The sequence below is a fragment of the Danio rerio genome, chromosome 11 (assembly GCF_052040795.2).
Source record: "Danio rerio strain M-AB ecotype USA chromosome 11, GRCz13ab, whole genome shotgun sequence".
Lineage (NCBI taxonomy): Eukaryota > Metazoa > Chordata > Actinopteri > Cypriniformes > Danionidae > Danio > Danio rerio.
The window spans coordinates 38,517,125-38,540,267 of NC_141031.1; the positions used below are offsets into that span (position 1 = coordinate 38,517,125).

At 36.3% G+C, this 23,143-nt stretch overlaps 1 long non-coding RNA gene across 21 annotated transcripts in view; it reads right to left on the reverse strand.

Annotated features, from left to right (window-relative positions):
- The window catches only part of LOC141376652 (uncharacterized), a 149,553-nt gene that overhangs the window by 32,971 nt on the left and 93,439 nt on the right, over positions 1-23,143 (reverse strand). For 10 of the 21 annotated variants that reach the window (XR_015502814.1, XR_015502820.1, XR_015502819.1 and 7 more), the window contains one exon: positions 10,742-10,866. The exons of 4 other annotated variants lie outside the window; for them this stretch is intronic. This is a non-coding gene — a long non-coding RNA (uncharacterized LOC141376652). Of the gene's footprint in view, positions 1-10,726; positions 10,867-23,143 lie in introns of all 21 variants that reach the window. 7 more of the 21 variants (XR_015502813.1, XR_015502816.1, XR_015502823.1 and 4 more) reach the window with 2 other exon arrangements.

The following is a 23,143-nucleotide window of genomic DNA, read 5'->3' on the forward strand; positions in this document are numbered from 1 at the left end:
TCCAGGGTTTGTTTGAAAGCGTACCCAGACCACCTCTTCAAGCAGGTCTCGGTACGCTTATTTGGTCCGCTTTTGGTGCGTACTCGAGTACGACTGCTGCATTCTCACCTGCCCAAACGAACCGCACCAAAAGGGAAAACGAACTCTATTGTGATTCAATCGAACTAAATAAGGCAGGTGTGAAAGCACCCTTAGTTCCTCAAAATAGTAACGCACCAACAATGCGCCTTAACACACCTCTTTTCTAGACCAGCACACTCATGAGTTCCCAAACTGGCACAGAGTGGTGGAAAACATGAAAATTAGGGTTGAACTGTTCTGAAAATAGCAATGTATATGATAGGGCCAGAAGAATGAAAGAAAGAAAGAAAGAAAGAAAGAAAGAAAGAAAGAAAGAAAGAAAGAAAGAAAGAAAGAAAGAAACAGGATTTAAACTGAAGAAATGGAAAACGATAAAAAAGAAAAAAACAAAATGATGAAAATGTGTAGAAAGAAAAGAGAAAGAAAGAAAGAAACAAACAAACAAACAAACACAATGAAACTGAAGAAATGAAAGACAATAAAAAGAAAAAATAATAGAGTAAAAAGTGAAGAGTAAAAAAGCAAACAAAAGTAAGAAAGAGTGAAAGAGAGTGAAAGAAAACAGTAAGTGAAAGCATTTAAAATTACTGAGGTAAATTACTAAGTTTACAATTAAAAGAGTAAAAAAAGAAAAAAGTAAAAGAAAGCGAACAGAAAGAGTGAAGAGAAGCAAAAAAATGAAACACTTTAGATGTCTGCCCCCTAGTCCATTGTTTGTTAAAGGATGGCATGCAAAACACACAGAATTAGTTTAAGATGAGCTTAAAGGGAGAATATGTGTATGTGTGTTTGTGTGTGTGTGTGTGTGTGTGTGTGTGTGTGTGTGTGTGTGTGTTCCCTGCTGCTCTGTGCTGTTGTTATTTACATGAGAATCCTCCACAGGAGCCCGAGGCTGTGATGGAGCATTATTTAAGGCAGATGTCCTGCGCTCAGTCCTCACTAATCAAAGCCTTTAACTGGCGTTTGTCCCGCTCACATGAGGACCTGTTAATGCTTCTCTCCCCGTGACACACTATCTGAAGCTTTGTTGACTTCGGTGTTTAGTGTGACAAGTGTTACTGCCTGAGGAGCTACTGAAATAAAGTCTGACCCACTGACCCTTAACTCTTCCCTCTTCTCAGGCATCTTATAAAAGTAAGTGACAATACTAGAGAATGTGCTAAAACTTTATCTTTTCATCGAAATACAACTTTGAATATCAGAATAAATACAAAAAGACTTTTTCAGAAAGACAACGTCATGAAGTTAAAATGTAAACATTAGGCTGGTGTTAAATCATGTTTTAAACAAACCCCCCTCCCCCCAAATTTTTATGACTTTTACCATTTTTGTCAAAACGTTTTTTAACAATAAATAATGCCTAAATTTATTTCTTTATTTCAAATAAAATAAATAAACAAATATATATAAATATAAATAAATATAAATAAATAAAAATCAATACAAATAAACAAACATAAATAAATAAAAATCAATGAATAAAAATAAATAAAAAAATAAACAAACAAATAAATGAAATTCATAATATAAAATAAAAATAAATAAATATGAATCTTAATTAAAATAAATAACATATATATTTTTTTTCAGATAAAATAATAAATAAATATAAATAAATAAATAAATAAATAAATAAATAAAATAAATAAATAATTAAGAATGATTAAATACAAACATAAATAAATAAAAATTAAAAGTAATTAATTAATAAAAATAAAGTAAAATTTAATGAATAAAAATAAATAAAAAATAAACAAAATATAAAAATAATTTAATAAAAATAAACAAAAATAAAAGAAATAAATATAAATGAGTAAATATAAATAACAATAAATAAATATAATTTAATATAATTTAAAAAATTACAAATAAATAATATAAATATAGAATTATAAATATATTATACAGTGTATATTTATACGTCGCTGTGTTTATAACAATTTTAACTTAAATGACACAAAATAAGTACAAATGTTTTAGGTTTATTTAGGCTGAAGTGAATTAAATGTGACAACTACATTCAAATAAATGTATTTATGTGAAACATTCAAATATTTAAAGTGATAATCAATTATTTTAAAAATAACGCTATTTAGAAATCAAATGTATCTGCATCTTTTACAAAGTATTACATATTGCAGCTTTTGTTCCTCTTTTACTATCTTACAAACTCAAATAATAAATGTATTTTTTAAGCTCATAAATAAAACAGTTGAAAATCAATATTTAATGACTTTATTAAATAAAAATCTATGCTATTTAGTTTACTTAAAACACATGAATACTTACAATTCACTACAATGCATCTAATTGCCTTTAACATCAGCTGAAACTCAGAAAGCCTTCCTAAGATGGAGTTATTTCAAGATATGTGAGGAGAAAGAAGTAATAATGCATAAATTGAAAAAGCGAGTCTCCTTCCTTCCTCTCCATCTTTCTCTCCCTAGAGGATTCCAGCAAAAGGAATAGTTGATAAAACAGAAAAAGACAGAAGGCGACTGCTGGCTGTCTGGAAGTCCTGCCGAATGGTGAATTAGTAATAGAGAAGGCTTGTTGGTTTGCTTTGAGTGTGTTTGTGCATGCAGGTGTGCAGATTTCTCTTTCTCTTACAGTCTCTCAGGTGCTTCTCCACTGACAGGCAAATTTATTCGAGAATATGCTGCCAAAAAATCCCCTCCTACAGTTAATATCAATGCCTCAAGTACATTTCAATGAACTGGGCAGAAGAATCAAACCTGGATAGACACCAGAAGCACTGTCTGCCTGTTTAATTAGGCTTGAGCCAAAACAAACATTTGTCCAATTTAAAAAGTGTAGTTCACAATTATAGACATTTGTTGGTAATTAACTCATCCCAGATGTAGGACACTTTTTTTGTGCAGTTTTTTTTTTTTTTTTTTTTTTTGCAGAAACCATGATGCTTATACAGTAGTAAATCTTAAAATACAATGTAATATTCGTGATTTTTACTTGAGTATGGTCAAATGGCAGCTAAATTATTTTTAAAGGAAAATACAAAAGAAAAATGTAACTGTACTCTGACTACAAGCATTTAAAAACAGGTATGAACAAACAACTTCATTTTTGGAATATGATTAGTAATCCAGATAACATGTAATTCGTTATTAACCAGCACTATTGTGTATACGTTATGAATGAGTAATGAAAAATTAACTGGTGAATCAGAGTTCTCAGAACTCATTTGAAGAAAAATAATCCATCAGATTCCCCAAAGTGCCAAGGCTGTGGATCAAATATAATACTTTTGTAAACAATGTTCAGTTTTTAGAACAGACTGATCAAATTTAGTTTTGTCTAAATAGGTTTTTTGAATCTTAAAATACCATTAGACACGATAAACCTGCAATTTATTAATCACAAAAACCAAAAAAATAAAAAATAATAATAAATATATATATATATATATATATATATATATATATATATATATATATATATATATATATATATATATATATATAAATAAAAATATATATATATATATATATATTTATAAAAAAATATAGCAATATCACACGAGTAGCAGTGCAATATGTCTGTATATCGACACTGGTGGGAGGAGTGTGTTGGCTCGAGGCTGCAGGCCGAGTGCCTTAAGGCTGATTTATACTTCTGTGTCAAACGCTGGCGTATGCTACGGCGCTGACGTATAGCCCTTCGCCGTGGCCGTCGCACTGACGTGCACCTCTCAAAAAATGTAACTACACGTTGCAACAACGCGTAGTGCAAGCTCTGTGATTGGTCGGCTTGGTAGCACTGACGAGTCTGTGAGGGACCGAGAGCCGCGCGAATGGCGCAAGCGATTGTTTACAAGTGTGGAGTCCCGTGAAGGAGCTCCGGATGGAAAGTTTTGTTTTGTGTTTACCTCATAGTTAAAGTTGTTGCACGTCCGCCGGTTCCTGCCTTAAAATGAGCGAGTTTGAGTCACTTGTACATCTAGGAAGTGTTCAGGAAAAGCAAAACAGAAGTGAAGAAACTCGACACAGAGGAACATTAACACCTCACTGCCAACTAGCGTTTCGGAAGTGTTAATGCAGACCAACAGAGACAGCGCGCAGAAGTATAAATGCACAGCTACGCGCGTTGCCTGCGCCGTGAGTTACGCTGGTCACTTGACGCAGAAGTATACACCAGGTTTCAGGCCGTTCTCACACTATGTACAGTTGCCTTGAACCGAGCCAAAGCACGCTTGGGCCTGGGCACGCTTACGTCATCAATGCTGCGCTGTTCAGTGAGCACTCTCGCTCAGCACAGAGATTCTCTAGTTATATCGTTTCAGTCGTTTGATATGCAGTGACATGCAGTCAAATATTTCGCCAAACAGTCTTTAGGGATGCGGGGACAAGCAGTCAGATATTTCGCCGAGCAGATCAGCCACTTTTGACGCTCATAAACAGTCATAAAGCCCTCGTGCTGCAGGAATGAGGAGGTCTGCTGAAGGTGCTCAGCTGTCGTGCAGTGAGGAGTTTGAGTCTTTAATAATCTACAGCAGTTTGTGTTTACTGAACAGTAAGAATGATTAATTATTCCATATGAAACAGTCCCTTAAAAGTCAAAACAGTAGGCTTTTCTTGAGATGTGTAAGAAACTAGTCCTGCACACATTGGTCTTGAAATACATACCAAATGTCTTTAGATGTCCCAACTGTAGTATATGATGAATAACTGAGTCCAATCCGTTTACTTATCAGAAAAAAATTCACACTCAATATATAACAACCTCAAATGTGCACAATTTTTAAAAATAATTTAATGACTGTGTGTCAATCATTCCTTACTTAAATCTTGGATGACCGAGGGTACAGTACACTTCATTCACTATCCCTTTAAGAGCTGTATTTGTCTCCTGCTCAGTTTGTATCCGCCACTTATACTAGACAGCTGTACTGTCTGCTCATCTGCCAAATCAAGCTAAACTGACCATGAACAAGATCACTAGAGAGAAATCTGCTGACACTCAGTATTGTCAGTGCCAGTGACCAGCTAAAAGAGGACTGAGATGTGATTCATCATGTCTTTTGAAAGGACATTGGCTTGTCTGCATTCAGGCCAGGCTGGTATCACTTCTTTAAATACTTCTATCTTCACCCTGAACCCACGGGAGCATCAGGTGATCGTTAATGACCTGCTAAATTCACATCAGCATGGGTTTCATACTTAACTAACAGTAAATATGAGCTCTATCGATGTGGACAACTTAATATGTTTAATACAGTAGCATGTATTTACTGTTACTCTGTAAAAAATGCTGGGTTCCACACAATTGATTTGTGTTGGGACAACATGAAGGGATTAAGGTAACTTATTTGTATTTACAATAATTTATTTACAATTTACAATAATAGGACTGAACTTAAACCATCGATAAGTTGAGTTGATGTTAAATTATAATGAATCCAGCTAAATGAATGTTAGGTGTAATATACAAGTTATGTTCAGAATGAAATGAAATATTTGCATATTGCTTTTAGTGTCCAGTTTAACGACAATTGTGTTTTATAAATAGTATGTGGAAGGATGCGTAGTATGCGACAGTAAACATCTGAAATAATTGCTTGCTATGATCTGGACAATTCCTTTATTTTAAATGCTGCACAGCTTATTTTTTACAAATTATACAAATATTCTGTTAGCCAGCACTCACTTTTGGGGATTTACACCTACCTAACTTTACATAGTAACAATATTTGACCTATAACTATAAACATAACCTATAAGCTATAAACATAAATTAGTTATCATTGGAAAGAACACACTTTGGGCTTTAATATAGTAAGTTTCATGCTATAAAATATTAAAAGTTATACATTATGAAGTAATGAAAAAGAAAAATTATACGATGTTCAATATTTGTTTTTTTTTTATATAGAAACACGAGAATATTAAAATAATGTCCTAGAAAAAATATGCCTTGAATGCCAAGTTTTTATTTCAAATTTGATGAAGATGCATGCAAAATAAGATTCCTGTAAAGAGTTTTCTGAGATTATATCAGTGTCCTTTTTTCCTCACCGTCAGAGGCACTTTCTGAATAATGACCTTCCCAAACTAAAGCAGTAACAGTTGCTGAATAAGTTGGCCTACATTCACAGTTCATGTGTCTTTGGAAAGAAGACACTTTAGGCTTTACTATCCATCACCTAGAGTTTATAATGCTCAAAACAAAAAGAGGTTAAACAAAGTTTTTTTCTATCATCATTATTATTGATGTTATTGTTGTTATTATTATTATTACTATTAATATTGTGCATACATGTCCTACGTTTAAGTTAAGTAAATTGTAGAAGTGATATATTTGCTGTATTCTTTGATAAAGTAAAATAAACAATATTATTTGTTTAAATACATAAAACATATATTAATAATAATAATAATAATAATAATAATAATAATAATAATAATAATAATAAAAATATTAATAATTTATTATAAAAAATGTATTAAAGATAAGTAGTAGAATAATGATAATATTAATAACAAAAATAATACTAATAATAATATTTATTTTTATTAATATTATTATTATTATTATTATTATTATTATTATTATTATTATTATGCATGTCTTAAGTTTGAGTGAGCAAATTGTGGAAATTATACATTTTCTGCATTCTTTGATAAATTAAAATAAACAATATTCTAAATCATTACATAATAATAATAATAATAATAATAACAATAATAATAATAATAATAATAATAACATTAATAATAATAATAACAATAATAACATTAATAACAATAATAATAATAATAATAATAATGATGATGATGATGATGATGATGATGGTGATAATAATAACAATAATAATAATAATTATTATTATTATTTCCTACTTTTATTTCTACATTATAAATTGTTATTATTATATAAAGATAAGTCACAATAACGTTGTTGTTTTTGTTGATGCTACTAATAATACTTGTAAAAAATAATAACAATAAAAACAAAGACAAAACATTAGTACTGACCCTCTTTTCTGAACAGCCCTGTAGCAAATAAAAAGTTCACGTCTAATGTGTCCAAGCAGCCATTGACACCTCAGTGTTTGACTGAAGAGCTCAGCGTTTACTTTCCACACTTCAAAGACGCTTAATGGCTGTTCATTTACGGCCTCTTTTACTAAAGAGCAGGACATAATTCTCTTATAAACCATCATTATTCACAACTCTGTCATCTCTCATGCTCTGTAGACACGTCTGAACACTAATGCTCCCTGTGTGTGCTTGTGTGTCAGCTGCTGACGGTGACTCTAACAACACAAACAAACAAATACACGTTTAAAGAAGCAAGGTCACTATCCAGTATATGCTCAAATTCCTGACAAACAACCTTGAAAAGAATTGAAAGTATTTAAGTATAAATTTAAAGTTTAATTATAATTAGGGCGCACTCTCACTATGCTATTCGAACCATGCCCAGGTGCATTTCCCCGTTGGTTTGAGAAGTAAGAGTGCTTTGAATCAGGCTCAGGCACGGTTGGAAGAGGTGTGCCAGAGCACGGTTCACTTGAGCCTGAAACTAAAGACGAGACGTGACTTTAAAGGGACTGCTTTATATGGATTTATTAATCATTCTTACTTTTCAATGAACACAAACTGTCATAGTTTATTAAAGACGCAAACCCCTTGCTGCACCTTTAACAAACCTTCTAATACCTGCAGCACGAGGACTTCTATGATTATTTATAAGCGTTAAAAGTGGCTGATCTGTTCGGAAAAATACTTAACTGTGTATCAATGCATCTCAAATGATGTAACTAAAGCAATCTCCACAGTGCTGAGCGAGAGTGCTCGTCCTGTTAAACTGAACATTCGGATCATCGATGACGTAAGTGTGCTCAGGCATGGATGCAATGTAAGTGCAGGCTGTGAGGGTGGACAAGCGTGCTTCGGCACGATTCAAGGCAACTGTACATAGTGTGAGTACGCTCTAAAAGAGAAATCAAATTCATGCATTCATTCATTCATTTTCTTTTCGGCTTAGTCCCTTTATTAATCAGGGGTCACCACAGTGGAATGAACCACCAACTTATCCAGCATATGTTTTACGTGAAGTTTATTTATAAACTAATTTTGAAGGGATCACGTGCTTATTGCTTGCAGCCGGCCCCACATTATTCAGTTCATGATTCACTAATCAGACGATTCCTAAACCACTATAAATACCCATATCAGTTCCATATAAAAACCATCTCCACTTTAAAGAGTCCCCCCTTCCAGCCCTACTTCTCCTTTCCTAGATGGGTTCCGCAGTTTCCTCTCACTGTCCAAAAGCATGCAACTCAAGTTCATTCACTAATCCAAATCGACACAATAGACATGCTCCTAGTAAGTAGTTATCTCTTAAAAGCAATCACTATCTGTCCATTAGCTACTACTGAGCTCAAACTCCCCTCTCGCCTTTCAAACGGGAGGGAGCCCCAGGCTTGAGGATCTTATGAGCTCAGGGCTCTCTCTCGGGACAACATGACAAACAAGCTTTATAATCAATCATCAGCTAAGTGTGAACTCTTGAAGCGGCAGATACAACTCATTACTGGGAAACACCCATGCACACTCATTCACACACATACACTACGGACAATTTAGATTACCCAATTCATCTATAGCACATGTCTTTGTACTTGTGGAGGAAACACTTCCCACTGCAATGCCCTTGTGGGGTGAAGAAGCCTCTGCTTGCGGGGGCCAGGGATGGGCGCTCCCCCCCTCTGCCTCAGGTAGGGACCGGCAAAGGACTTTGAACCCACGACTCCGGAGGGACCTTCCCTGTGCAGTAACTGAATCAATTCCACATCCTGTTAAATGTGTTAACATAAAATCTAGCAAAATACACTACGTGTATGTACATTATTTATATATTAGTGAATGAATAAATAAACGAGTGGTTAGAACTGTCGCCTCAGAGCAAGAAGGCCTCTGGTTCAAGTCCCGGCTGGGTCAGTTGGCATTTCTTTGTGGAGTTTGCATGTTCTACCCATGTTGGTCCAAAGTCCAAAAGACAGTCCAAAGACATGCACTACACGTAAATTGCACAAACTAAATTGCCCGTGTGTGTGTGAGTGTGTGTGTGTGTGTGTGTGTGTGTGTGTGTGTGTGTGTGTGTGTGTGTGTGTGTGTGTGTGTGTGTGTGGGAGAGAGTGTATAGGTGTTTCTCAGTGCTGGGTTGCACAAACATATGCCAGAGTAATTGGCGGTTCATCCCGCTGTGACAACCCCTGATTAATCAGAGACTAAGCCAAAACTACCAAAACAGCCAAACTACCAAAAACAAAACATTGCGTCAAATAAATACATTGCATTTAATCACATTTAAAGTGTGTGCCTGCATATCAAAATGGAAACTTACCATTTCAGCATCATCAGCCCATTTTAAAAATCTGTATCTATGCAATTCATTGCATTACATTTTCCATTGCACTACTGCCATTAAATTAACAAACCTATCAATTAGCATTCAAGGGGATCTTTTATGCAAAAATCAGATTTAGAGGTTTAATCAACAGTCTGTGAATATAGCCATTTGGAAAAAGTGTATTAATTATATTTCTTATAATCACACTTTGTTAAAAAACAGTCTGCAGAAACACTTTGGTTGACATTCTCTCATTGTACGTGTCATGAGCGTTGGAAAGCCCCGCCTATTAGTGACCATCTCTCTCTTATTAGCATATGACATTAGTCTTGCTTTTGAATATGCCACTATGCTGACACACAGGCATTTGTAGCTCTGCACTCTTTTGAAAACACCACAATCTCATTTAAATTTAAAGCAGCAGTCACCAAAATGGGCCAATAAGGATCAAAACCTAAAAGGGGTAGTTTCAAAGAGTTATAAAACCTTACGCGTGTGGCATTTTGAGCCAAAATTTCGCATACACGCTCTAGGGACATCAGAGACTTATTTTACATCTTGTAAAAAGCAGCATTTAAAGTCAATTTGCATTTTTAACCAGCACAAAAAATGCATCCACTGGCCATCTCTTACATAATCTCATAACCTAAAGCCCTAAATTGATGGTTAATCCATCACTCACTTTCAACTTGTTTCATTGAAAAGTGCACCGCCGGCGCTGTGTTTACGTATGTGTTTAGTCTTTGAAGATCTCGAAAGCCAGATCTCCAAACCCCCTCAGACCAAACAAGTCAAGCAGGCCTTATTAGCTGAGCGTCAGACTGGCTGTGTCAAACCACCGGAGAGGATGTGACCTCCAACCCGACCTGTGCTTTTAATTCATGAACGCCACTTAACAATGGCCTTGAGCTGCATTTAATTCTCCTATGTCCAATCCATCATCCCCCAACCTGGTGCTAACATATTAAGACCGGTGCACAGATCCATTACGGTAAAGTATGCTTTATAGTGACAGAGAGCCTCTAATGCACTATTCTCATGTCCAAACATATTTAGTTAAGGCAAGAAGACACTGCAGGTGAATAAGGTAAAAAATATTAGCTAATAGTGATCATTTCCAGTCAACATAGGCTCATTCTTAAAAAACGTAGCCATATACACATTTCTGGAGATCACAAATTATGTGGCCAGAAGTACATATGGCTGCATTTCATCTTTAAAATGAATGCTAAGGGGCAGTTTGTTGCTGTTTCTTTTTCACACCTACCAGCTGACCGCTGACCTCCAAATGGACGGCTTTCCTGTTGTTACTAGTTTGTTCAGTAGCTGGGGTTATGTACGTCTGTGGACTTGAGATGCAGAGAGGAGCTGACCACGATGGCAGGGTTCGAGTCTGTCGAAGAACGGCTCCAGAAAGCAAGTAAGACAAAAACAGAAGCCAAAAAATAAAATGAACAAGTAAATAACAGCGTGAGAATGTGGTAAAAGTCAGTAAAAACTCTGTCACCTGACTATACATTCATTTATTCTATTTTATTCAGCTTAGTCCTTTTATTCATCAGGGGGTTGCCACAGCGGAATGAATCACTGACTATTCCAGCATATGTTTTACACAGCGGATGCCCTTCCAGTACTGGGATACATCCATTCACATTTATACACTACGGTCAATTTAGTTTATTCAATTCACCTATACCACATGTTTTTGGACTGTGGGGGAAACCAGAGCACTCAGAGGAAACCCACACCAACAGGAGGAGAACATGCAAACTCCACACAGAAATGGCATCTGACCCAGCCGGGACTCGAACCAGCGACCTTCTTGCTGTCAAAAAGAAAAAGTAAGTTTATGAATGAAGGTGACAGTAAGTGTTTTCAGAATCACAGCTCTGGTCTCTGCAGTACAAACCACATTTGCTGTACAGCATGTTAACAATTAGGAATTGGAACATTTTGAAAATATGAAGTGACATGTTTGTTTTTGTATATGATTTTTTAGTGTGAAGCACTGGTGTTACCCTATTCTTCAGAGAGAGTCTTGAAACAGTCTACTCCAGGATTTTGTCCAAGGGTTTTTGAGAAAAACAAAAAATAAAAATATGACAAGATTTGTGTGTAGGGGAGCGCAGGGCAAAAAGTAACGCAGGGTAAAATGTAACAGAGTTTTAAGGTTTGCTCAGGATTAACCATGGCAGGCTTCTAAGGTTTTCACCAGTGTCGGCAGATGTCTTTCTGACAATTACCAAAAAATGTTGGCAAAATTTTGGATGAGAAACACAGGAGAAACCATTTTTCCAGCATAGAAGTATTTCTTATTTTTTACGTATATTTTATTCATTCATTCATTTTCTTGTCGGCTTTGTCCCTTTATTAATCCGGGGTCGCCACATCGGAATGAACCGCCAACTTTTCCAGCAAGTTTTTTCGAAGCGGATGCCCTTCCAGCTGCAACCCATCTCTGGGAAACATCCACACACACATTCACACACACACTCACTACGGACAATTTAGCCTTCCCAATTAACCTGTACCGCATGTCTTTGGACTGTGGGGGGAAACCGGAGCACCCAGAGGAAACCCACGCGAAGGCAGGGAGAACATGCAAACTCCACACAGAAACGCCAACTGAGCCGAGGTTCAAACCAGCGACCTTCTTGCTGTGAGGCGACAGCACTACCTCAGTCAGTGTGAAATATATTTTTCTCAAATATATAACACTTTACCAACATTCTTTTCCACCTTTTGAGTTTATGGAGAATCTTCAGTTTTAGAATATTTGTTTGTGTGTGTGTGTGTGTTTTTTGTGGCAAAGGCATTGTAAATCTCCAGTAGTCTTAACAAGCCGGTTATGATATGCAGATTAAGGGCTGGTAATATACTATACAATAAGATCCCCTTTATAAATCAGCAGTAACTACTGGGTTGCTCTTTTTTAGGTTGGTACTGATTATTTTCATTCATTCATTTATTTCTTTCGGCTTAGTCCCTTATTTATCAGGGCTCACCTCAGTGGAATAAACCTCCAACTATTCTGGCATATGTTTTACGCAGTGGATACACTTCGAGTCGCAACCCAGTACTAGCAGTATTTTCATGATATGCCGCCTTTAAGTGGTTTACACGTAAAATGACCCCAGAAAGAGAAGAGGGTGTTGACAGGCTGCAAGTAATGACACTGAGGGGTCACGTGTGTGAAAGCAGAGGTTTTGGACATTATGCTTTCTGAAAGCGATTTATAACAGAGAGGGCAAATATTTTAGAGACACTTCCACTATCCCCTGCAGCCTCTTTCACAGCAGCTCCCTGTAATTACACAACATCCAGTGAATGACAGTGCGGACCCTCACACTTTAAAGCATTCACACACACAATCAGCAACTGGAAAACGCAAACATACAAATCTTGTAAAATTGGAGACTCATTTGTGATTTTTTTTCATCTGAAAATTTTTAAATATGGTCAACTTTCACCTAAAGCTCCTGTCAGCAATTTTAAAAACTATTTGAGCACATTTGCATACAGAAGTAAGTTGTAAAGCTTTAACTTCATATAGAAATACATTTTAACCCTTATAATGCATCTGTATTCCAATCAGTATATCATTTTCTCATTATGGGTTCAACTGAAAAGTGTGCTACTGTAAATCAGTCAACTTCTTCTAAAACCATATTGTATCTGAATTGGATACACCCCAAAGTGAAAATTTACTGACCATTAACTAAAAAAAGAAACACTGGAACAACTGGAGACTGAGTAACTGATGACAGAATTTTCATCCATTTAATGAAATGTTCAACATATTACTTTATCAATAAAAAAATTTAACATTTGTTACACGAACTTATATACAGTTGAAATCAGAATTATCCCCCCCTCCCGAATTATTAGCCCTCCTGTTAATTTTTTCCCCCAATTTGTTTAACAAAGAGATCTTTTCAACACATTTCCATACATAATAGTTTTAATAACTCATTTCTAATAATTGATTTATTTTATCTTTGCCATGATGACAGTACATAATATTTTACTGCATGTTTTTCAAGACACTTCTATTCAGCTTAAAGTGACATTTAAAGGTGTAACTAGGTTAATACGGTTAACAAGGCAAGTTAATGTAATTAGGCAAGTTATTGTATAACAATGGTTTGTACTGTAGACAATCGAGAAAAATATATAGCTTAAAGAGGCTAATAATTTTGTCGAAACAAAACAAATAAGGAAGAAAAAAAATATTATCAGACATACTTAGAAAATTTCCTTGCTCTGTTAAACATCATTTAGGAAATATAACTAAAAATAAAAAAATAATAATTAAAGGGGGGCTAATAATTCTGACTTCCATATGTCAAATTACACAAACCAACAATTATATATACAGTGGAGGGAATAATTATTGAACACGTCACCTTTTTTCCTGGGAATAACATTTATAAAGGTGCTGTTGACATGGAAATGAAACAGCTTTTGGTAAAAACCCAATTAATACAAATATTAATAAAAATAAAAAATAAATAAAAAACTGAAATATTTGTTATGTGTATTAACAATGGCATGGCACAAGGAGAAGGTACTTTTTTAATGATGACAGCTTAAAGACTTAACCTCTCACATGGAGAATGACGTCACATGCATTGCTCAGGTGTGAGTTCTTCACAGACTTTAACAGTCTAAATATCTTGATGGTTCTGTGGGTCTTGTGTGTCAAATATGATCTTTATTTGTATTTCATATTCGATTCAAGTCAGGTGATTGGGTGGGCCATTCTACAGCCTTATTCTCTTTCTCTGAAACCATTTGAGAGTTTCCTTGACTGTGTTTTTGATCATAGTCTTTCTAAAATGTCCACTCTGGTTTCATCTTCTCCCTCCTGATAACGTAGATGTTGGACTGAAGCAGTTAATATTCATTTACACTAAGGAAAGGCAAAGGGTTGCTCAACTACCGAGAGACTTCAGTTGCTGTCTGGGCTTTCACTGCTGTTCTACACCTTCATGTGTTCAATACTTTTTCCTGCGTCATTTGTGCACGCTGTAATTAAAGTCCATGTAATCAGTTCATAACAATCCTCTGGCTGTGTAAAAGTGTAATTAACGAAATGAGGAACCGGTGTGTGTGAGTGGTGCATGACTGGATATGTTGTCCATGTAACGGCGGATTTGTAGTTCTTTAGCAATCTCTGTTTTTACCAGTGATCTGCAAGGATTAGATCACTGGTGATAGTAAAAACTTGTAAATTAATTAGAGTTATTTTCTTAGCCTATATGGATTTCTTTGGTTGTTACCAACATTCAGGGAAAAGTAAACGGCACCTTTAGAAATATGTTTTCTGAGAAAAATGGTGACGTGTTCAATAATTACTGTCCCCGCTGTAATTCATTATTTTTAATAGAGGTGTCAAAATTAATTGTTTTTTTGGTGCAACGCGATGCAGACGTGGACAATTCGGTATCTGTTAAGTAATTATCACAACTGGTTATTATGTACTAACGTCATTTATCTCCTATGTGCTCTGTCGCAAGGGAGGTGAGCGCGGGTATTTACAACACTCAGGAGCCAACTCGGGGCCGGCCCGTGGCATAGGCAGTATAGGCAAATGCTAAGGGCGCTGTGCATCCAGGGGGCGCCAGAAATTAGCGAGGTTAAGTTGGTTTTGTTTTCGATATTCCTCACGCATTCAGTTATAGCGGCAATAACTCAAAAACCTCTTGCCCTAAAAAGATCTAAAGTGTGTTTCCTACAAAAAGACAAAGCTGGTTATGTTTCACAGCCGGGAGAGCTCGTGTGGAGAGGAGCTCTCAGCAAGGGACCGTCGGAAAAGTGCGTCTATTTTTCTTCGTTTTTTTTTTTTATTATTATTGCTCCGCTCAGCGCGAGATCTCCCGGCTAAACGCATATTGCGAGGGCTTAAGTGTGTGTTTGTGTTTGTTTGGTGCTGTCTATGTTTGTGTATGTGAGTGAATGAGAGACAGTGTGGTGCTGTGTGTCTGTGTGTATATACAGACAGCTTGTTATAGCCTCCCCCTTAAAATATAACACTGTGTATGGAAAGCATCGTCAATGCACCGTGATATCGAATTGAACCGAATCGATGGCATGATAATCGTAACCGAACAGTGAGACCACACACACTTGTTTTTGTGAAAAATGGGGACATTACATAGGTTTCCATTCATTTTTTACTGTCAAAACCGTATATTGTATTGCCCTCACCCCACCCTTCCCCTAAACCCAACCATCACAGGAGACTGTGTGCAGTCTGATTCTGATACTCTCTGATTACACTCATTCTGTAGGATTTATAAGCATTTTGAGAAATGAGGACGCCACCAATGTCCTCAATTTCACCTCCTTTTTGTAATACCTGTGTCATACCCATGTCATTATACAGATTTGTGTCCTGATATGTCACAAAAACACGTACACTATAGGTTCACACCTCTAATTTTTAATGTACATTTTTCAATACTGATGAGAATTTTTAGATTGGTGTATATTCATAATTACCAATGAAATTCAGTACCAAAAGTCTGAGTTATGATGAATTATAAAACATGATCATTTTGTTAATGGATGAATTTATAAATATCCTCTACTTTGCTTTAAGTATAATGTCACAATATTGTCATTTTGCTGTTTGCTTCGTGCCTTTAACTGTTAAATTTACAACATTTGAGGATTCCTTATTGGAAAAAGTCCTAAAGAACTCTGGAAGAAAATGGGCAGCGACTGTTGGCATGATACACACAAAGTAAGCAAATTCACATACACAGATATCCATACTATTTTCCTTAAGCTCTGTATAGAACAACTGAAGAAAAAACAAACAATTAAAGAATATTTTTGAATTAAAAAGTATCCTGTGGAAACCCAATAAAAGCTTTGTGAAATACTGCATACCTATATAGAGCGTGTGAGTAGTGATGCAGTGGCGTCTCGGCTCTGGTGGAGGGATTTAACAGGTAACAGATGTGCTCTGGCTCTGTTTCCTCCAGTGCCGTGTGTTTATTTGACTGTGTGTGGAGTGTGTCAGGACCCCTGGGTCTCCAGCAAACTCCCAGCCCTAATAAATTTTCATTTATTAAAGTTACACTGACATTACCCCAAATAGTCTGACTGGCTTGTACTTCCGCCAGTATATATGTGGAAATGCACGCCATACACATTTACACACATACTAGAGTAAGTACACACACATACACATGCTAAAATACTGTGAAGCACACCATATTGGCCACTATAAAACCTGACTTGCAATAACAAGGTAAAAATAAATTAGGAACCTGGTCAAACCCTATAATGACTGCCAAAGGAAAAATAACCATGTATTCTTTTAAAAATATAAACTATTAGTTGAAAACAAAGACCAAGTGAGGCTTGAGGCAAAAAGAATGCAAAATTATAGACGTAATATTTCCATACACATTATTTTCAGAGGCTTTGTCCAAAATGTACTGTAAATATGCTTCTCATGATTGCTGTATTGTTAAAAAAATGACTGATAATCTTCACTGCACTTGAAAAGCCAGTTAAAGGTAGTGTTGTCGAACATGTTACTTTAAAAAGGAATTAGTTATGTACTAGTTACTTCTCACAAACCGTAACTGAGTTAGTTACTGAGTTACATATTTATAAAAGTAACTCATTACCAGGGAAAGTAACTATTGCGTTACTTAAAATCTAATTTGTCAAATGACTATAAAATAGATATAAACATTGAACACTAATCTACACTATTTTAATGTTGTTGTGGGACAATGTGAGAGACAACGGTCATTAGATTAGATTTATTAGAAATAGATGTCTTTTTATTAGATTTAGAAACGCAATTATTGAGGTCAAATTTAGATAATAAGAACCGCAACAGTTACTTTCCCTGGTAATAGATGTCTATTAGATTGACCTAGATTTAGATAATAAGAACCGCAACAGTTTCTTTCCCTGGTAATAGATGTCTATTAGATTGACCTAGACGCAGAAAGACTCCTTTTTCACTACTTGTTTGATTTGCCATCGTTCTGACTTCTGGTCATTGGTGTGTGCTTCGCAGAACACCCGCCCTACACTGCCTCTGATTGGCAAATGATGGAAATGTACTCTTAGCCAATCATCACGTTCTCAGTTACACCATGTTCACAGATACACCAATCATCACATGAACAAATGATTCAATGAATCATTTAGAAGCAAAGTGAATAGCCACCAACATTGGAAAAATAAAAACTCAAAAAAATTTGTTAACATTGTATATAACATTTGCAAGACCCACAAAGATCCTTTTAATGATGTAACAATACACTCACCGGCCACTTTATTAGGTACACCTAACTATTACCAGTTTGGACCCTTTTTGCCTTCAGAACTGCCTTAATCCTTTGTGGCATATAAGGTACTGGAAAATTCCTCAGAGATGTTGCACCACATTGACATGACAGAATCACGCAGTTGCAGATTTGACGGCTGCACATCCATAATGTGAATCTTCTGTCCCACCAAATGCCAAAGCTGCTCTATTGCTTTGAGCTTTGGTGACTGTGGAGGCCATTTGAGTACAGTAAACTTATTGTCATGTTCAAGTAACCAGTCTTAGATGATTCACGCTTTATGACATGGCGCGTTTTCCTGCTAGAAGTAGCCATCAGAAGAGGAGTGCACTGTGGTCATAAGGGGATGGGCATGGTCAGCAACAATACTCAGGTAGGCTGTGGCATTGACACGATGCTCAATTGGCACTAAAGGAATTAAAGTCTGTCAAGAAAATATCCCCCACACCATTACACCACTACCATCAGCCTGAGCCTTTGATACAAGGCACGATAGATCCATGCTTTCATGGTGTTGACACCAAATTCTAACCCTACCATCCGAATATCACAGCAGAATTGAGTTTTTCCAATCTTCCATTGTCCAATTTTGGTAAGTCTGTGTGAATGAGAAGCTTGTCTGCGTGCCTCGGTTGTAACAAGTGGTTATTTAAGTTACTGTAGGTGTTATGATTTATGTTTTCTTTCTGTCTTTTTTTCACCCTCCTCTCTGTTTGCTCAACCCTTAAATTTCTTATTGGTTTATTATTCTGTCCATCATCATTATGACGTTCTCCGGTTCCACCAATCCCAGGTCGAGCCGCAAGGATTTAAAGCCCTGACAGACCAGTGTGTGGGGTGCGCTCTGCCTCGGCGTACCCTTTGTACTCCACGCAATTTGTTTGTGCAAATGCTTCGTCTATTTAGTTATTTTTCTCAGTTACTGTGTTAATTCGAGCTTGCTTGGTGAACTTCGTTGGCTTTAAGTAACATAATATGATGGTTGTTGTGTGATTCTAAACTAAGCTTTGATGGACTTATTCGGTTTGTTTTAGTTTAGATTGGTGTTTTGTTACATTAGTTTGAGTGTTTAGTTTGAGCCACCTGTGTATTTTGAGTTTTGTAGTTTAATTAGTTTAGTTCGGGTGTCGTATAGACTGAAGATCTCGGTTTTTATTTTTTTCATTTTTGACGCCTAGTTTAGACTTTATATTTAAGGATTGTTTTGTTTTGTTAATTTCTTTGATTTGGCTTACACTCGTTGTTTTTGTTTAAAGATAATAATTATAAATGTTTATTTCTTTTTTTTTCCCATTTATTATTGTTACATGTTTCAATTATTGAGTAAAAAGCTTAAATAGGAGTAACTGATCCTTGCCTCATTCTTGATCTGTCACACACATTACACTTGTCTCACTTAAATGTTACAGCATCCCACTTTAACATCATAAACACATAACAGTTGGCTTTCTATCAGCTGGAACCAGCCTGGCCATTCTCCTCTGACATCAACAAGGCATTTGCGCCCACAGAACTGCCGCTCATTAAACATTTTCTCTTTTTTGGACCATTCTCTGTAAACCCTAAACATGGGCGTGCGTGTGAAAATCTTAGAAGATCAGCAGTTTGCTGGCACCAACTACCATGCCCCGGACAAATGCTCAGTTTGAACTGCTGCAGATCTTCTTAACCATGTCTACATGCTTAAATACATTGAGTTGCTGCCATGTGATTGGCTGATTAGAAGTTTGTGTTAACAAGCAGTTGGACAAGTGTACCTAATGAAGTGGCTGGTGAATGTATATATTAACCCTTTTGCATTATAAAATGCAATCAATGCTGTCCTTGGAAAGATTCTTTAGGAACTTATAAATGACAATAAAGAACTTTAAAGTCTACAAGTTGAATATGTTTACATGGAACCTGCTTTGAAAGCTTAAATTGTGGTTTAAACTGGAGCTGACTGGTTTATGTTTGAAAAACAATGAGAAATGAGAAAAGACAGCTTTGACAGTGATCACAAAATCTGCCCTTTCTGTCTTGACCCCCAGCCTTTTTTCTTAATGGTTAAAGTGTGGATCATAATCAGATCTTACATGCTTGTAAAACACCTTAGTATGAGCAACAAAAACAGCAAAGCCCACATGCTACAATCCCACTTGAGCTTAAGATGTGTAGTGCAGTTCATAAAAAAAGGGCAAAATAAGCGTGAAGGGAGAAGTGTTATTGCCAAAGCTCAGAGTGGATATTAGAGAAAATGAATCAAAGAGAGAGAATGCGCTTTTGACCATTGAAGAATCCAAGAAACTCCTCTGAGGCTTTAAAAAACCTAAATCCTGCACAGAGACTCTGTTTACTTTAGAGTATTGCAACAGTATATTGCTTTATATCACCATTCAGAGAATTGAAAAAACATTAGAGTTTGCCCCAGAAAATGGTTTATCACGGTAATAAATTTAGAGAGAGAGACAAAAAGGGGAAAGCACTATTTACGAAACCTTTCCTTGTGGAAACAGCACTGGGAAAAGCTTCCTATATCTAAAAGCACACACATTAAGGCAGAGAAAATGTGATAATACTTTTAAAGGGTTTATTCACCCATAAAATGGAAACTACTTCTGAATGTGAACTCTCTTGATGTGTTATGATTGCGATTACCACTGATTTCTAACCTGATATTAATGGTTTGATTATAGACACAAGTGTTTTTATCTTATCTTCTAGCATAAATCCTTAAAAAAAATCTTAAAGGGAGTGTTCAACCAAAATTGAGTTGTTTATCTATTCACCGTAATATGTTTTTCTGTGATACATAAAATGCAAGTCAATGGCTGCCAGCACTTTGAGAGACAAAAATACATGTACAGGCAACACAAAATGAATATCAGTGGCTCCTGATGATGCTTCAGGGTAGGGCTAAGTGATAAAATCGGTATCAATATTTATTGACCGAACACCTCTGTCAATATCAATAAAAACAATTGTGTTTGTAGTTTTGGTATGAAAGCTATAGTTTTATTAAAATATGGCTGCTGAGCGCACACTTTGAAAGCAGTGCCAATGGAGTGTCAGTTTGTCTCTCCAATAGAGGCAGACCTGCACAACAAGCACATTGGATCGACGTACACGTTCTGCAAGTGGCGCACACATAAACATGTGACGCATGCACATTTTCCAGTCACACCTAGTTGAAAACAAACAAACTTTTCTGAATGCCAGAGTGCACCGCAATCCATCTAAGTAGAACTAACCAATCTGCTTCACACTTTGTATGGAATATACACATTTCAGTAATAACAGTAAACTAATTACCTCAGACAAAACACAGCGCACCCAAACACTACTGCGCTTTTTATTTTTCTCCATTAACTTGCATTTAAGCTGCAGCAATGGTTTGTCCATTTGTCATCCTCTGAGAAAACGGTTGATGGTCACCTAGTCACGAGAGACGCCAAGGCTGAGCGAGCGCAAAGCTCATGGTCAAGGAAAGCACGCACTCGCGCTTGTAAATTCAGGTCAGAAAAACAACACACGCTAACATGAGTGCTGCATAGCAGCAGTGAGGAGGCTGTAAATAAAAAAAAAAAGGATGCAAGGATGTCGCCAGAATGGCTTTTTGGTTTCTTTTCTTGTGCATCTCAGCCACTAGCACCCCATCTGGAAGATTTTTAGCATAAGGAGTAATGTAGTCATTCAACTTTACAATTTGTAATGTTGCAGTATGTATTTAAATAATAATAGTTGATTCCAATGGTTGATGTTTGATACCAAAAGCTCAGATTTGATTATCAGAATTTGTTTTGTTTACAGAGTTAGGGGGTTTACAGTATCATTATTATTGACACCTTACAGATGTTGATCTACCTTTACCATTGCACACACTCTGTAACATTGCATTTATCAAGTTTAAGAGTCTCTTCAACACTTCTGTTTATTTTATAATAGAAAGATGAGATATTTAGTTTAAATATTTTTGACCATTAAAACTATTTGCCTTAGTTATTTTGGTAAATTATAATAAAGTGGATAAAAATCCTTACATTCCTACATATTAAAATATATGCTGGATCAGTTGGCGATTCATTCTGCTGTAAATACTGATTAATAAAGGGACTAAGCCGAAAATAAATTGAATTAACACATATGTAGGAAAATCAAGCACATCACTGGCAGATATTTATTTTTATAAACACACCCAATTTGGATGTTTAATTTGTAATGAGAATGAATGAATTGGCTTTAAACTCAATGTTTCAGCTAAAATGCTTTAAATTAATACCTATATATCAAATAAAGCACTTGCAATTCAGTGTGTGTGTGTCATATGGACTATACACTCACCGGCCACTTTATTAGGTACACCTAACCAGCTGCTCATTAAAGCAAATTTCTAATCAGCCAATTACATGGCTGCAACTCAATGCATTTAGGCATGTAGACATGGTCAAGATAATCCGCTGCAGTTCAAACCGAGCATCATAATGGGGAAGAAAGGTGATTTAAGTGATCTTGAAGGTACAGTAGCATGTTTGGTGCCAGGCTGGCTGGTCTGAGTATTTCAGAAACTCCTTCAGAAACTAGTGTCCAGTGTTGATCTATTGGGATTTTCACGCACAACCATCTCTAGGGTTTACAGAGAATGGTCTGAAAAAGAGAAAATATCCAGTGAGGGGCAGTTCTATGGGCGCAAATGCCTTGTTGATGCCAGAAATCAGAGGAGAATGGCCAAACTGGTTTGAGCTAATAGAAAGGCAACAGTAACTCAAGTAACCACTGTTACAATTGAGGTGGATGAGCTACAGCAGCAGAAGACCACACCGGGTGCCACTCCTGTCAGCTAAGAACAGGAAACTGAGGCTAGAAATTGCACATGCTCGCCAAAATTGGACAATAGAAGTTTGGAAAAACGTTGTCTAGTCTGATGAGTCTTGGTTTCTGCTGCGACATTTGGATGGTAGGGTCAGAATTTGGCATCAACAACTTGAAAGAATAGATCCATCCTGCCTTGTATCAACAGTTCAAGCTGTTGGTGGTGGTATAATGGTGTGGGGATATTTTCTTTGCACACTTTGGGTCCATTAGTGCCAATTGAGCATCATGTCAATGCCACAGCCTACCTGAGTATTGTTGCTGACCATGCCCATCCCTTTATGACCACAGTGTACCCACCTTCTGATGACTACTTCCGGCAGGCCAACGGGCCATGTCATAAAGCGCAAATCATCTCACACTGGATTCTTGAACATGACAATGAGTTCACTGTACTCAAATGGTCTCCACAGTCACCAGATCTCAATCAAATAGAGCACTTTTGGGATGTGGTGGAACGAGAAATTCACATCATGGATGTACAGCTAACAAATCTGCATCTGCATGATGCTATC